This window comes from Panthera leo, chromosome A1, assembly GCF_018350215.1.
Source record: "Panthera leo isolate Ple1 chromosome A1, P.leo_Ple1_pat1.1, whole genome shotgun sequence".
NCBI classification, from domain to species: domain Eukaryota; kingdom Metazoa; phylum Chordata; class Mammalia; order Carnivora; family Felidae; genus Panthera; species Panthera leo.
The window spans coordinates 184,127,360-184,144,680 of record NC_056679.1 but is presented as its reverse complement, the minus strand read 5'-3'; the positions used below and the strand labels follow the sequence as shown (position 1 = coordinate 184,144,680).

General features: G+C 35.9%; 1 pseudogene; it reads right to left on the bottom strand.

The window, feature by feature from the left end:
- Positions 1-259: 259 nt before the first annotated feature.
- Positions 260-342, bottom strand: LOC122202311 (annotated as a pseudogene).
- Positions 343-17,321: the final 16,979 nt, after the last annotated feature.

The following is a 17,321-nucleotide window of genomic DNA, read 5'->3' as shown; positions in this document are numbered from 1 at the left end:
AGGGATTGCTGAATACACTGCCCACTTTGGCATGCCCATTGTTGGGCTAACTGGAAAATATCAATGTCCCAGCTCTGTAATATTCATAACTAAAAATTAGTACATTATCCTAAGCTTATTCAAGCTATATCAATAGTTGCTGCTTTATATTTTATTGTCAAAACCTTAAGAACTGCAATTGTTGAAAGGGAAATCCTAGGGTTGATAACTATTGTGAAGCTGTGTGTGCCCCCACCCATTTCTGTCACTTTTCACCATTTCAGCACACACTGATGTCTGCTTTCAGCAAGTACTCTATGTATTCAGAGAAACTATAGAAATGAACCCTGAAAGTATAGTCTTTGCTTCCAGCAAGTAAATGCAGCTTACTCCCTAGAGGCTTTATCTGGCATCCTTTGCTCAAACATGGGACAGGCTTAAAAGTTTAGGGAGGTAACGACCCCCAGGAAGCAAACCCAAACCAATGATGAAAGGAGACAAGAGGGTAAGTGCCCCAGCTTGCCCATTGTTGGGGTGGCATATCTATGAAGCGTGTTCTGTTCAATTCCCAGGGGTCTCCAACAAGCTTTAGCCCCAGTTTTCAACAACATAATCAGTTTCTTAACTCATCCTTTTTGGGCTTCTTTCCCTTCCATATCTCACTTTCCTATTCTCTACCATTGTTCCTGAGATCACCTCTAAAATGAACTTCTTACACTCAAATCCTTGTCTCTGGATCTGATTCTGTTACTAATGTGGGCAACCAAAATAAATGAATATATACGGAATCAGAATAGGTAACAGGAAGTAAAAATAGACACAATAAAGTTGAAGGTAAGAAGAACCTGGGAACAACATAATTTAAGTTGGAAAGTTCAGAGCTACTTCACACACAGACAAGCTATGTCTATTAAATGAAAAAGCTACTTAGAAGAGCTTCAGTGAGAAAGCACCCAAATATACAAGCACCGACATTTAAAATTTTTTTAAATGTTTATTTAATTTTGAGAGAGAGGGAGAGACAGAGCATGGGCGGGGAGGAACAGAGAGGGAGGGAGACACAGAATCAAAAGCAGGCTTCAGGCTCTGAGCTGTCAGCACAGAGCCCAACAAGGGACTCAGTCTCACAGACGATGAGATCATGATGTGAGCCAAAGTTGGATCCTTAACCAACTGAGCCACCCAGGAGCCCCTACAACCACCTACATTTTAATAAACAAATTATTTTCCAATCCTGAGGGTCAATATGATTGCATTATTTTCCCTACGTGACAAACCTTATTCAGATATTCTGGAACTTGGTCTCTGTATATAATGAGCATATACTCAAAGACATTGACAGGCAGCTTGTATCTTTGCAAAATCACCCAGTAATATATTCTGTAGTAGAACAACATAAGTTTTTCAACAGACAATAGCAAAAGAGTTACAATGAACGGGCAAACTTTGGTATCAGAAATCTGGAAATAAACTGTCAAGCAACCTCAGCCTGAAGTTTAATAGCTTGTGAGCCAAACTTGTTTCCAGTAACTAATTCTGTTGGTTATTATCTGCTACAGGACCAAAGAGAACAGGACCTGTGGAATTCCCAGTTGCTAGGAAGTTATAAAGAAAATCCTAGAGGAGTGAAAAAGCCCACAAATATCTCTGCTTAAAATAAGCAGAGATTTGGAGACCTGTTCTCAAAAATAGCAGGTTAAAACCTGGGTGGGAAACATTCACAATGGGATAATAATAGGGCTAACATGGAGCACCTGGCTGGCACAGTCAGTTAAGTGTCTGACTCTTGGTACCAGCTCAGGTCATGATCTCACTGTTCCGGAAGACTGAGACCCAAGTCAGGCTTTTGCTGACAACACGGAGCCTGCTTGAGATTCTGTCTATCCTCTCTGCCCCTCCCCCCATCTCTCTCAAATAAAATAAAAAATAAATAAATAAAAATAGAGCTAGCAACAGGCAGAAAAAATGCATTAGACATGAACATACTGCCCATAGGAAAAGATCATCTTTATTGAGCAACAGGACATTAACTAGTACAATGCTTGCCCATCCCCCTACAACACTTTAATATTTTACTATAATTTCAGAATAAGGACAAATACCATATCTTATTCCCACGGAGGGGGAAAAAGACATAGTAATAAAATCTAATTTCAATAGCTAGTGACCATTATACTTTCCACTTTGTAACCCCATTATATCCATTTTTTTTTTACTCTCTGCTCTCTCTTTAATTTGGCACATTGATTTGAAATTCAATGAAAATCTCATTAAAAATATTTTTGGAGTCAATCCAGACAGTAATAAGGAGAGAATGACCTGTAGGTGGTCTAGAATGTACTGGATACAATGCTGATGAGGACTCACTGTCTCTGAACACAGCTGCTCCTGATGTGTAGTTTATGTACATCATTATTCCTGGGACTTGAATGACACATCTGTCCCCTAAAAGAAAAAGGGAAAATCTTAAGATCCCAAAGTCTACATGTCCATTTTTTTTTTTTGCAGTGATCAGCAATAAACTCTCAAGACTTGCCATAGTAATGGGCCCCAATCCTGGGATGATCCAGGGCAAGGTTCCAAGTTGAAACTCTGCCTCCTTACAGTGCCTACATTGAAAACACAGTATGTGTCTAATAGGTTGGTTGGATCAGCCTGATTCCATAGCATGCAATCTGTGTACACATGATAAAAAAGATGAAAGAACTCCAATCTAAGTTAGAAATAAATACACAGGGGACATATTTCACCTAATTCATGTAAGCTCTGTTGGAAAGTAAAAGGTAACAATTTCTCATTTTCACTCTCATAAATTATATTGTAGCACTACTATTAACTCGATGTAACACACACACACATACACACACACACACACACACACACACACACACACGCACACACACACCCCTCCCTGGAAGATTTTAATCCAAAGCTAAATCATTTAGGGGGAATGAAAAGAGACTGTATTGAAGTACAGTAAAAAAAAAATTAAATTTGCTTAAAAGAAATTATGGGACAATCACAAGCTATTATAAATTAGCTCTCTTTTAAAGGACATGACATGAGGCATTAGAAGTTAAATGCGGTCTAATGCAATTGTTCATGATTGAATTTATACTCTTCAAGATTGTCAATTTATGCTCAGGGAGTGTGCTTTATCTTTTATTCAAAAGTGATTAGGATTTTTTTCCCATTTTAAAAATGGACAAAATGAGTTGCAAAGGTGGTATTGCCAGACCATTACCTTTCAGGGAAGAACTCAGAATAAAACTCTTGACCCAATTGTGATGCAAGGTTTTATAAATTTTAAGATTTTTGAATTTTTAATTCTAGTGTTGGGGTGAGAAATTGATGTATTATTTTCAGACTAAGTTATCTGACCAAAATAATATACATTTAGATATATTCAGGAGATGGTGAAAACTAACTTTGAAAACATTTTAGTGTCACACACATCTTAGTTTTTAGCATACTTAGTTCAAAAACTCTCTAGATTCATCACAAATTAGAACCTTAGTTATACAATTAATTCTACCATGCCTCACTGAAATGCTATCACATAATGTTATTTCCATTTAGTATGAAAATTTTCTCAAAATAATGAAAGTAACAACCATAGGGAAAACAAGGTTTTAGGAGGTCACCTTCTTTTGACTTATTTCATGATGCCTCTCATAGAGATCTATGTGAAAATATTTTCACAAAATGTATCTTATTTAACTTATATGCCTTCTTTTAATATGTGATGTTTCCTTTTTTAAATGTTTATTTTTTTTTTTTATTTTTTGAGAGAGAGAGAAAGAGAAAGAGCGTGCACACAAGTGGGGAGGGGCAGAGAGAAAATCCCAAGCAGGCTCCACACTGTCAGAGCAAAGCTTGACACAGGGCTTGATCCCGTCAACTGTGAGATCATGACCTGAGCTGAAACCAAGAGTTGGATACTTAACTGACTGGGCCACCCAGGCACCCTTGATGTTTCCTTTTTAACATGGGCATCAAGGCGCTCAGAAGTATTTTTGATCATTTATAGTTTTAGCTTTCTATCTTTCCTTTGCATACTTTTCCTCCCATATCCCACCATAATTAGGATATTTTCAATTTCCCCCATGTAATGGTGTTCTTAGTTCTTAATATTTTAATATAAAGTGCCTTATATCCTCTTGGAACAAATATGAAGTAGTCTATTTGCTAATGATAAAGTCATTGATTAATCCCTAGTTGTCATATATTGGATGTGTATTCATACTTTATCTTGTTACTTCTGTAGGATTTCTTTTTCTTCCTATTCTGTAGTTCTTACCTCTCCTAGTTTTACTTTTAATTCTCTAGATGCTGACCTCAAGTCTCCTTAAACAACCATTTTTTTCTACACTTATTTCAAATACTGGTATTTCCAAATGTTCTGACTTTAGCTTTTTGTCCTTTTCACTTGATAGGGTTAGGTAATGTCATAACATTGTATCTATGCTGTTGGTATCTATTGTCCCACTTTATAAATGAAGAAAGGGACACAAAGAAATTTACAAGATTGTTCAAGGTTATATGTTAAATTATAACCAGAGCTTTTAATTTTAACAATGTTTATATTCCTTCTGCCATTTTACATATGTTTCTAAGATGAGTTGCCATAATAAAACCAACAATATCTCTGTGATTTGGACAATATCTGTTTCTTGTTTTTGTTATATGTTCTACTTTAGTAGAAAGTCTCTACTTTACTACATCCTGGGGTCCCAACTGACAGAGGCTTCACCACCTGGAAGGTTGCCTTCCAGATTTGGTGGTTTTAGAGGTAGGAAAAAGAGAATTGGAGGATTGAGTACCTGTAAATAAAAACTTACTGGAGATGTGAAACACACATCACTTTTGCTCATATGGTCAAAGAAAATCACATAACAGTGACTCTAGTAGATGAAACTTTTGGATTGCCAGGTAATTGTGAGTGAAAATAATGCCTACCACAATTTCGCCATAAGATAGAATATTCACTATATATTTTATAATTGTATTGGAATCTTTAAGTCTTAGGGTAGGAATTCCATTACTTCCTTCTCAACAGCACCATAAGTTTTAGTTCCTCTCTGCCATTTTGTGTGCTCTTCAATGGTGGATGCAAAAGTGGACAGATACTTCCTATTATTTTAGCATAGCAAGCATCCAGACACAGAACCTAAGCTGAGACAATCAGATACCTGTAAGGAAATTGAGGCCTATGACTTGATAGAAAAACAAAGAAGGATGGAACAATCATTCATTCTGACAGAGCAGGCTGACCAACCATTGTTATTATAATGATCATTGTTCTGGTTGCCCTTCTGGAGCCCTCTAGAAATCTCTTATTTTATATTTCTAAGCCTGTTGTACCCATTTATTCTGTGAACTTCCTCATAGCCTTTTGATACATATTTTTTGCATAAAGGAGCATAAGGGGGAGTTAGATTTTGTGGCTTACAACCAGAGAACCCAAACTCATACATACAACTTATTTATATTCTGAAGATATGCTGAAGGTAATTAGGAGATCCAAATGTGAAGTTGTGGACGTATGTGTCCTTATATAAAATTTATAGAATAAGATTCAGGAATAAGCTAATAGTGGTGTTATATAATTTACATGACTTTAAAAATGCAGTAAAAGCTGTCAGGAAACCATATGAAAGCCAGTAAAAGCCTGCTGAAGAAGTATGATGACTCCTTTGCTTAGGATGTTTCAACTCAGATTGCTTAGCACCTAGGTTAGAATCAGTTTAGTGATAATAAGATAAGCACTTCACTAATGTGATTCTGAATGAGCAATTTTCATATTAACGGCTTTCTCACTGTATTAATGAAAACACAATTTGCCACTATAATGGGAACATCACTTAAATTAGATCAAAATTGCTAACATGAACAAAGCTGTTAATAAAGCAAAACTATTGTATGTAGTAATGGTTCTCCTATTGTATTAAGAATGTCCTTATATTCCAAAATTTGTGTTACATTAGAAAAAAACTGTGCATTTTATTGACTTTGATAATGTCACTTACTGTATATACAAGCCATTGCCATCACATCAACTTTGCATAGATCTGCCAGGAGCTGAACAGAAGTCATATAGAAAGGAGAATTCTACGCATTGGAACTAACAATAAGCATTCTTCCTTAACCTGGGACTATTGTCCTCAGTCATTTGGTATACATTATAAACTACTGAAGAGAAAGAAAACACTATGAGAAAATGAAAAATTTAAACACTAGTCTTAAAAATAATAATGACACATTTTTGTTCTGTATTAGTTTGCTACGGCTGCTGTAACAAAATACTACAGACTGGTGGCTGGAACAACAGAAATTTGTTTTCTCACAGGTCAGGAGTCTAGAAGTTCAAGATCAAAATTTCAGTAGTATTGATTCTTTTTGAGGGCCATGAGGAATGGATCTGTTCCAGGACTCTCTCCTTGGCTTATAGATGGTCATCTTCTCCCCATGTCTTCAGTTAGTCTTCTCTCTGTATGTGTCTATGTGTCCGATTTCCTCGTCTTGTAAGAATGCTAGACATATTAGATTAAGGCCTATCCTAATGATTTCATTTTCATTTAAATACCTCTTTAAAGACACTGTGTCTAAACACGGTCATATTATAAAGTACTAGGGGTTAGGATTTCAACATAATAATCTGAGAGAAGGGGACACAATTCAACACATAACAATTTCCTTAAGTGTTAATTTTTCATGCATATAAAAACATGTATTAATGAAATGTTTATATGTAAAATTTGGCACAGGTAAGATTACCAGGTTATTTGCAATTCTTTAAATGGTTCTGATTTATATTATATATAAATGTCCCCCAAACTAAACTTGTACATGAAATATGATAACTAGTGGTAGAATAATTAACTCAGTACTTATCATATAGCAAAATATAACTAAAGGTTAATAGTGGAAACAGCAGCTGTGGGGCACCTGGGTGGCTCTGTTGGTTAAGTGTCCAACTTTAGCTCAGGTCATGATTTCACAGTTCCTGAGTTCAAGGCCCACATTGGACTCTCTGCTGTTAGTGCAAAGTCTTCTTCAGATCCTCTGTCTCCCTCTCTCTCTCTCTGTCCCTGCCTGGTTCACACTCTTCTCCTCTCAAAAAAGAAATAAACCTTAAAAAAAAAAAAAAGACATAGCAGTTGTACTATATGTGTACCCAGGAAGGGAATCTCAAAAAGAGGAAATATTTAAGTTTTTATTTAAATTCCAGTTAGTTCACATACAGTGTAATATTAGTTTCAGGTGTACAATTTAGTGATTCAACACTTACATACAGTACCCAGTGCTCATTACAACAAGTGCATTCCTTAATCTGTGTCACCTATTTAACCTATCCCCCCACCCCTCTCCCATCTGGTAACCATCAGTTTGTTCTCTATAGTGAAGAGTCTCTTTATTGGTTTGCCTTTCTCTCTCTTTTTTCCCTATGCTCATTTGTTTCATTCACTTAAATTCCACATATGAATGAAATCATTTGGGTTTCTCAAAAAATTTAAAAATAGAACTACCCTATTATCCAGCAATTGTCTCCTAGGTATTTATCCAAAGAATACAAAAGTAGTAATTCAAAAGGATACATGCACCCTGATGTTTATAGTAGTATTATTCTATAATAACCAAATTATGGAAACAGCTCAAATGTCCATCGACTGATGAATGAATAAAGAAGATGTGTGTGTATGTGTGTGTGTGTGTGTGTGTGTGTGTGTGTAGAAATACACATATATACACACACACACATATACATATAATGGAATATTACACAGCCATAAAAAAAGAATGAAATCTTTCCATTTGCAATAACATGGATAGAGCTAGAGAATATTATGCTAAGCAAAATAAGAGGAAACATTTAAATGATAGTGAAATTTCTTTTAGTTTTATATATATTTATGTTTCCTGGCATATAACTTTTTACTGGGTTAAATAAAAAAAATTCCCAATATTATTCATAAGGAATAGGAATGGTCTCATCACTACTAGTTGAGATGAGGCATGCATTTCTAACATAATGTAATGCTTGGTCATGTATTGCAGACCCAGCCTGAATTTCCAAAGATGTCACTTTCTCATGGTAGGAAGTAACCAAGTTGAGTTGGCTATAGTCCATTCATTCAATTAAACAAATATTTAATAGGCACTCAGTATGTGCCTGATGCTGTGGTCAGTACTAAGCGAAAGGAGCCAATAAAAGTCTACACAGTAGGATCTTTGAAATATTTTAATATATGCAGATATTTCTTCATACTGGTAGGATTAAACAGAATCACCACAGGACTATTTAGTTAATTTTAAATATGTTGCCAATAAAATGCTCTGTTTGAAAGTAATTCACAAGACTTAATTGCTATTTAGCTAAAAGACCATATGTCTTAAATACTTTGATTTCAAGTATTCTGTGCCATTCTATTATAATAACTTTGAAATGAGAAATCTCAGTATACTGGTGTTTAATATTTGAAATCTTGTAAATGAATGCAAAAAAACCTAATTTTTGTTTGAGTGGTTGAATGACCTTCTTTTCCCAACACCTTTTTACCTAAAGCCGTGAAAGATGAAATCAATGATTAGACTTTAAAACTATTTGTTTTAGCTCTTTCCCCTCCAATATTTTATCAGTCCTAATGCAAGTAAGTAGGAAATAAAACAGCTTTTAACATTATTTCTTTTCACTTCTTTTTTATTATATACAAACTGGGGATATTATACAATAATAGAAGTGGTACCCAAACAACATCCAAGATGAAGAAGATAAATGAGAATTTTAGTTGATGTAAAAAACTGAAAAATCAGAACAACCATAATAAATTAATATTATAAATATAGATTTTTAATTAGATTTTAGATTGTATGTTCATAATAATCAACAGCCAACAAATATATTTTTATAATACAATTGATTTTTAACAAAATTTTCATCATTAATACATGTGGAGAATCATTTTTGTGTTATCCTAGTTCAAAGGGAAGATCTTGGTTATTGATTGGACTGCGTAACTTGTACTAACTTACATAAAACAGTTGTAATTTGAGAAAACTGGATGCAAGCTGTTTAATTGTGATATGATATAATGTAACATAATCCTCAAAGCATGTACTTGAATATAGTGCATATGTATTTGCATAGTAATGAATCCTCAGAATAAAGTATAAGGAATTAGGTGAAAGCTAAAAATGAAATAAGATATTGCCAGCAAGAAAACATGTGGCTGCATCACATTAAATTTAAATGGAAATTCTTTCTTTGAAACCCATTCTAAATGCATTTTTATACATAAAGAAAAGAGTATTGGGGGAATATTTTCTAATCTTAGGGTGTGACTGTAATATATTATACATTATATTCCTGACTGGAATAAGAATCAATAAATGTCTTAAATAATAATGTTTTTCATTAATAAAGTATTTTCTTTCATAAAGCATTTTCATATCTAAAATGAAACAAAAGAAAAGAAATACTGAACATTTATTATATGCTAGTAACTGTCTTGGCTTTTTACATGCATTACCTCATTTAATCTTCACAACTCTGTGTGATAAAAACAATTCTCAATTTCTAGATGAGAAAAATCAGGCACAAAGCGATTAAATAACTTTCTCAAAGTCACACAACTGGTAAGTTTAAAGTAGGGAGATTAATCTTAGCACCTTCCCTGCAGATCTGAAGTCCCAAACAATCAAACCACATTGTCTCTATGCTGTCTTTGTGTCCTGGCTTTACTGATCTTTGAGAAAAGCCTATAACCGTGTTATGAGTAGATATTATAATAAACTCTTTAAGAGAAGTTTTGATGCTTTCCTATGTCACACAATTAGGAAACAGTAGAGTCCATTTTTGGTACCAAATCTTATCAGTCTAGATCCCTGACAAAGTAGCCTGTTGCACCAGTATGACTCTTTCTTCCGTTTCCCTTATGCTCAGGGCTCAATGTACAGCTAATTCCCTAAAATGTTTCATCTTCTCCAGGTACTGTGAGTTCTATAGTACAGAGCGATCTACATAGCATACCATTCCAATCCTTCAGAATCACATCAAGGCATTTCAAATTTTATTTGAACATACAACAAAGGGATGCTTTGTACTGTCTTATGATACCAAACACTGAATTGGACATTGTAAGATCCCCCCCCCTTTTTTTTTGTCTATAATAATCTCTGTTCCATACTCCCAGGGCTTTCAGAAATACATGTTAACAAAGCTTGAGCCACAACCTGAGTAGAAAAAGTGATCTGTCAAAATATATGGCTTCTGGCCATGTTGACAAATATCTCAATATCTCAAATATCATCCATCCATCCATTCCTACACTCAACAAATATTAATTCACCATGTGAAGGAATTTTTCTAGGCACTGAGTTTGTAGCACTGAAAAAATAGAAATCCCTATTTACACAGAGCTTATGTTTTAATGAGAGCAGACAGTTGATAAACAGGACAAAAAAGTACAAAATATAGAGCATCAGATGGTAGTAAGAGTTAAGAAGAGAAATAAAGCAAGGGAATGTGACAGATGTCAGGGACATGACATTACAGTGTTAAATACTATGAGGAATTCATTTCCTTCTGTTATGTAACATCTTACTACAAATTTATTGGCTGAAGTCAATTCCTATTTATTATTGCACAGTTTTTGTAGGTGGGAAATCTAGGCATGGCTTAGCAGGGGCTTTTGCTCAAAAGCTTACAAGGATGAAACCTAGTTATTGGCTGGGCTTTAGCCTCATTTTTGGTATCATGGATTAACTAGGTAAAAATCTGTAACTCATTTCCTTGCAGCTGCTGAATTCACTGCAGCTTGCTTCTCTGAAGTCAGCAGTTGAGAGCATACAGAGCCTCTGCTGCTTTGAGTCTCTGACTTTAGAGAAGGTGTAGGCCCTTTCTTAAAAATGTCACCTGATTAAGGTCAGGTACACTCACGCTAGTTCTCAATTTGATTACTTCAAAGTCAACTGATTAGGGACCTTAATTACATCTACAAAATCTCTTATCTTTACCTTTTAATATAACAGTAACAGGAGGAATAGCCCATCACTTTTGCCATCTTCTATTGGTAGGAAGCGGATTGTAGGTTACACCCACACTCAAAAGAAGGGAGTGACCAGTATGTCACCAACTGTGATCATGGAAAGTCTCTGAGAGGGTAATGTTTGTGCTAATACTTGGCAAAGATGAAAGATAGAAGCATGTTGGATATCTGAAGGAGAAAGAAAACATACAGTGGAAACGCTATGTGTTAAGTTCTTGAGGCTCTAGTTTCCCTTGTGCATACAAAACAGCACGAGGACAAGGTGGCTGGCTCAGAGTGACAGGAAAGATAGAAGGGAATAAATTCAAAGTGATAACAGATGAAAGATCATGCAGGACTTTTGTAAGGATTCTGGCTTTTACTATATGGGTGACAGGAAGCCATAGAAGCCTCATAGTGCAGGGCTGACAAGATCTGTCTTACCATCTGGCTGCTAGTTGATATAAATGGTAGAAGTCATGGGTGAAAGCGGGGTGGTCATTTAAAGGCTACTTAACATAACATAGGTGTGCAACACCATAGTAGTGGTGGAGGCAATGATAATTTGTAGTTTCTGATATATTTTGAAGGTGAATACAACAGGATTCCTTAAGTGATTGGATGCATAAAATCAAAGAAATTAGAGTCAGAGATAACATCAAGGTTTATGCATAAACTCTGTGTCACAACTATTTTGCTTAATAAATTCTCAACAGGTGATAATACATACTATCAACATGATGTCATCTGTGATGTTAATTTTGATTACCTTGACAGGTTAATGTCTGCCAGGTTTCTCCATATAAAACCATTTCTTGCCCTCCTTTCCATACCCCCCTCTTTGGAAGCATATTACTAAGTGCAGCTCACACTCAAGGAGTGAAGAATTCGGCACTACCTCTTTGGGATGGGGGAAAGATTTATTCTCCATAGAAGATTTGTCTGTATCCTCCATGTATTCATTCCTTCATGCAGTCAGTAAGTCAGTCATTCATATCAATTTGTGTGAATTTTTAGATATTTATTTTATTTTTTATACTTCTTGTATAATTTGTATATAAAGCATATTTTATGCTTTATAATCTGATACTACATTATTGATTTTATTGCTCAAATTGTCAGGGCTTTAGCTATTGGAAGAGCTTTCAGGTTTACTCCTGTGTCCCTTTGACATGACCCTAATCACTTGGTTTTTAAGCACTTCCTTACTTTGGGGGTATTACAAGATGCTTCAGCCATATCTTATATATTCCTTGTTCTAGCTCTATAATCAACTATTTCTTCAAAAGATCCTAATTCTTTTTATTTGACAGTGGTCTTGGAAATGAAGATTTCTAATACTGGGTTCTGAGTATGTTCATTGCTGCACAGCACTATTCCTAATAAGAAAATATTTTTTTTAGTGGTATACATGAGCATTTACACTAAATTAATTAAATATATGTGATAAATCCATATATCAGGGAATACTATGCAGTCTTTTTTTTATCATTCAAAGAGTTTTATTTTTTTATTTTTATTTTTCCAATAATTACAATGTATTTTATTTTATTTTATTTTTTTCCAATAATTACAATGTATTTTATTTATTTATTTATTTTTCCAATATATGAAATTTATTGTCAAATTGGTTTCCATACAACACCCAGTGCTCATCCCAAAAGGTGCCCTCCTCAATACCCATCACCCATCCTCCCCTCCCTCCCACCCCCCATCAACCCTCAGTTTGTTCTCAGTTTTTAAGAGTCTCTTATGCTTTGGCTCTCTCCCACTCTAACCTCTTTTTTTTTTTTTTTTTCCTTCCCCACCCCCTTGGGTTTCTGTTAAGTTTCTCAGGATCCACATAAGAGTGAAACCATATGGTATCTGTCTTTCTCTGTATGGCTTATTTCACTTAGCATCACACTCTCCACTTCCATCCACGTTGCTACAAAAGGCCATATTTCATTCTTTCTCATTGCCATGTAGTACTCCATTGTGTATATAAACCACAATTTCTTTATCCATTCATCAGTTGATGAACGTTTAGGCTCTTTCCATAATTTGGCTATTGTTGAGAGTGCTGTTATAAACATTGGGGTACAAGTGCCCCTATGCATCAGTACTCCTGTATCCCTTGGGTAAATTTCTAGCAGTGCTATTGCTGGGTCATAGGGTAGGTCTATTTTTAATTTTCTGAGGAACCTCCACACTGCTTTCCAGAGCGGCTGCACCAATTTGCATTCCCACCAACAGTGCAAGAGGGTTCCTGTTTCTCCACATCCTCGCCAGCATCTATAGTCTCCTGATTTGTTCATTTTGGCCACTCTGACTGCCGTGAGGTGATATCTGAGTGTGGTTTTGATTTGTATTTCCCTGATAAGGAGCGACGATGAACATCTTTACATGTGCCTGTTGGCCATCCGGATGTCTTTTTTAGAGAAGTGTCTATTCATGTTTTCTGCCCATTTCTTCACTGGGTTATTTGTTTTTCGGGTGTGGAGTTTGGTGAGCTCTTTATAGATTTTGGATACTAGCCCTTTGTCTGATGTGTCATTTGCAAATATCTTTTCCCATTCCGTTGGTTGCCTTTTAGTTTTGTTGGTTGTTTCCTTTGCTGTGCAGAAGCTTTTTATCTTCATAAGGTCCCAGTAGTTCATTTTTGCTTTTAATTCCCTTGCCTTTGGGGATGTGTCGAGTAAGAAATTGCTACGGCTGAGGTCAGAGAGGTCTTTTCCTGCTTTCTCCTCTAGGGTTTTGATGGTTTCCTGTCTCACATTCAGGTCCTTTATCCATTTTGAGTTTATTTTTGTGAATGGTGTGAGAAAGGGGTCTAGTTTCAACCTTCTGCATGTTGCTGTCCAGTTCTCCCAGCACCATTTGTTAAAGAGACTGTCTTTTTTCCATTGGATGTTCTTTCCTGCTTTGTCAAAGATGAGTTGGCAATACGTTTGTGGGTCTAGTTCTGGGGTTTCTATTCTATTCCATTGGTCTATGTGTCTGTTTTTGTGCCAATACCATGCTGTCTTGATGATGACAGCTTTGTAGTAGAGGCTAAAGTCTGGGATTGTGATGCCTCCTCCTTTGGTCTTCTTCTTCAAAATTACTTTGGCTATTCGGGGCCTTTTGTGGTTCCATATGAATTTTAGGATTGCTTGTTCTAGTTTCGAGAAGAATGCTGGTGCAATTTTGATTGGGATTGCATTGAATGTGTAGATAGCTTTGGGTAGTATTGACATTTTGACAATATTTATTCTTCCAATCCATGAGCAGGGAATGTCTTTCCATTTCTTTAAATCTTCTTCAATTACCTGCATAAGCTTTCTATAGTTTTCAGCATACAGATCTTTTACATCTTTGGTTAGATTTATTCCTAGGTATTTTATGCTTCTTGGTGCAATTGTGAATGGGATCAGTTTCTTTATTTGTCTTTCTGTTGCTTCATTGTTAGTGTATAAGAATGCAACTGATTTCTGTACATTGATTTTGCATCCTGCAACTTTGCTGAATTCATATATCAGTTCTAGCAGACGTTTGGTGGAGTCTATCGGATTTTCCATGTATAATATCATGTCATCTGCAAAAAGCGAAAGCTTGACTTCATCTTTGCTAATTTTGATGCCTTTGATTTTCTTTTGTTGTCTGATTGCTGATGCTAGAACTTCCAACACTATATCAAACAACAGCGGTGAGAGTGGGCATCCCTGTCGTGTTCCTGATCTCAGGGAAAAAGCTCTCAGTTTTTCCCCATTGAGGATGATGTTAGCTGTGGGCTTTTCATAAATGGCTTTTATGATCTTTAAGTATGTTCCTTCTATCCCGACTTTCTCGAGGGTTTTTATTAAGAAAGGGTGCTGGATTTTGTCAAAGGCCTTTTCTGCATCGATTGACAGGATCATATGGTTCTTCTCTTTTTTTTTTATTAATGTGATGTATCACGTTGATTGATTTGTGAATGTTGAACCAGCCCTGCATCCCAGGAATGAATCCCACTTGATCATGGTGAATAATTCTTTTTATATGCTGTTGAATTCGATTTGCTAGTATCTTATTGAGAATTTTTGCATCCATATTCATCAGGGATATTGGCCTGTAGTTCTCTTTTTTTCTTGGGTCTCTGTCTGGTTTAGGAACCAAAGTAATACTGGCTTCATAGAATGAGTCTGGAAGTTTTCCTTCCCTTTCTATTTCTTGGAATAGCTTGAGAAGGATAGGTATTATCTCTGCTTTCAATGTCTGGTAGAACTCCCCTGGGAAGCCATCTGGTCCTGGACTCTTATTTGTTGGGAGATTTTTGATAACCGATTCAATTTCTTCGCTGGTTATGGGTCTGTTCAAGCTTTCTATTTCCTCCTGATTGAGTTTTGGAAGAGTGTGGGTGTTTAGGAATTTGTCCATTTCTTCCAGGTTGTCCAATTTGTTGGCCTATAATTTTTCAGAGTATTCCCTGATAATTGTTTGTATCTCTGAGGGATTGGTTGTAATCATTCCATTTTCATTCATGATTTTATCTATTTGGGTCATCTCCCTTTTCTTTTTGAGAAGCCTGGCTAGAGGTTTGTCAATTTTGTTTATTTTTTCAAAAAACCAACTCTTGGTTTCGTTGATCTACTCTACAGTTTTTTTAGATTCTATATTGTTTATTTCTGCTCTGATCTTTATTATTTCTCTTCTTCTGCTGGGTTTAGGCTGCCTTTGCTGTTCTGCTTCTATTTCCTTTAGGTGTGCTGTTAGATTTTGTATTTGGGATTTTTCTTGTTTCTTGAGATAGGCCTGGATTGCGATGTATTTTCCTCTCAGGACTGCCTTCGCTGCGTCCCAAAGCGTTTGGATTGTTGTATTTTCATTTTAGTTTGTTTTCATATATTTTTTAATATCTTCTCTAATTGCCTGGTTGACCCACTCATTCTTTAGTAGGGTGTTCTTTAACCTCCACGCTTTTGGAGGTTTTCCAGACTTTTTCCTGTGGTTGATTTCAAGCTTCATGGCATTGTGGTCTGAAAGTATGCATGGTATAATTTCAATTCTTGTAAACTTATGAAGGGCTGTGTTGTGACCCAGTATATGATCTATCTTGGAGAATGTTCCATGTGCACTCGAGAAGAAAGTATATTCTGTTGCTTTGGGATTCAGAGTTCTAAATATATCTGTCAAGTCCATCTGATCCAATGTATCATTCAGGGCCCTTGTTTCTTTATTGACTGTGTGTCTAGATGATCTATCCATTTCTGTAAGTAGAGTGTTAAAGTCCCCTGCAATTACCACATTCTTATCAATAAGGTTGCTTATGTTTATGAGTAATTGTTTTATATATGTGGGGGCTCCTGTATTTGGTGCATAGACATTTATAATTGTTAGCTCTTCCTGATGGATAGACCCTGTAATTAGTATACAATGCCCTTCTTCATCTCTTGTTACAGCCTTTAATTTAAAGTCTAGTTTGTCTGATATAAGTATGGCTACTCCAGCTTTCTTTTGGCTTCCAGTAGCATGATAAATAGTTCTCCATCCCCTCACTCTCAATCTAAAGGTGTCCTCAGGTCTAAAATGAGTCTCTTGTAGACAGCAAATAGACGGGTCTTTTTTTTTTATCCATTCTGATACCCTATGTCTTTTGGTTGGCGCATTTAATCCATTTACATTCAGTGTTATTATAGAAAGATACGGGTTTAGAGTCATTGTGATGTCTGTATGTTTTATGCTTGTAGTGATGTCTCTGGTACTTTGTCTCACAGGATCCCCCTTAGGATCTCTTGTAGGGCTGGTTTCGTGGTGATGAATTCCTTCAGTTTTTGTTTGTTTGGGAAGACCTTTATCTCTCCTTCTATTCTAAATGACAGACTTGCTGGATAAAGGATTCTCGGCTGCATATTTTTTCTGTTTAGCACACTGAAGATATCGTGCCAATCCTTTCTGGCCTGCCAAGTTTCAAAAGAGAGATCAGTCACGAGTCTTATAGGTCTCCCTTTATATGTGAGGGCACATTTATCCCTTGCTGCTTTCAGAATTTTCTCTTTATCTTTGTATTTTGCCAGTTTCACTATGATATGTCGTGCAGATCGATTCAAGTTACGTCTGAAGGGAGTTCTCTGTGCCTCTTGGATTTCAATGCCTTTTTCCTTCCCCAGTTCAGGGAAGTTCTCAGCTATTATTTCTTCAAGTACCCTTTCAGCACCTTTCCCTCTCTCTTCCTCCTCTGGGATACCAATTGTGCGTATATTATTTCTTTTTAGTGTATCACTTAGTTCTCTAATTTTCCCCTCATACTCCTGGATTTTTTTATCTCTCTTTCTTTCAGCTTCCTCTTTCTCCATAACTTTATCTTCTAGTTCACCT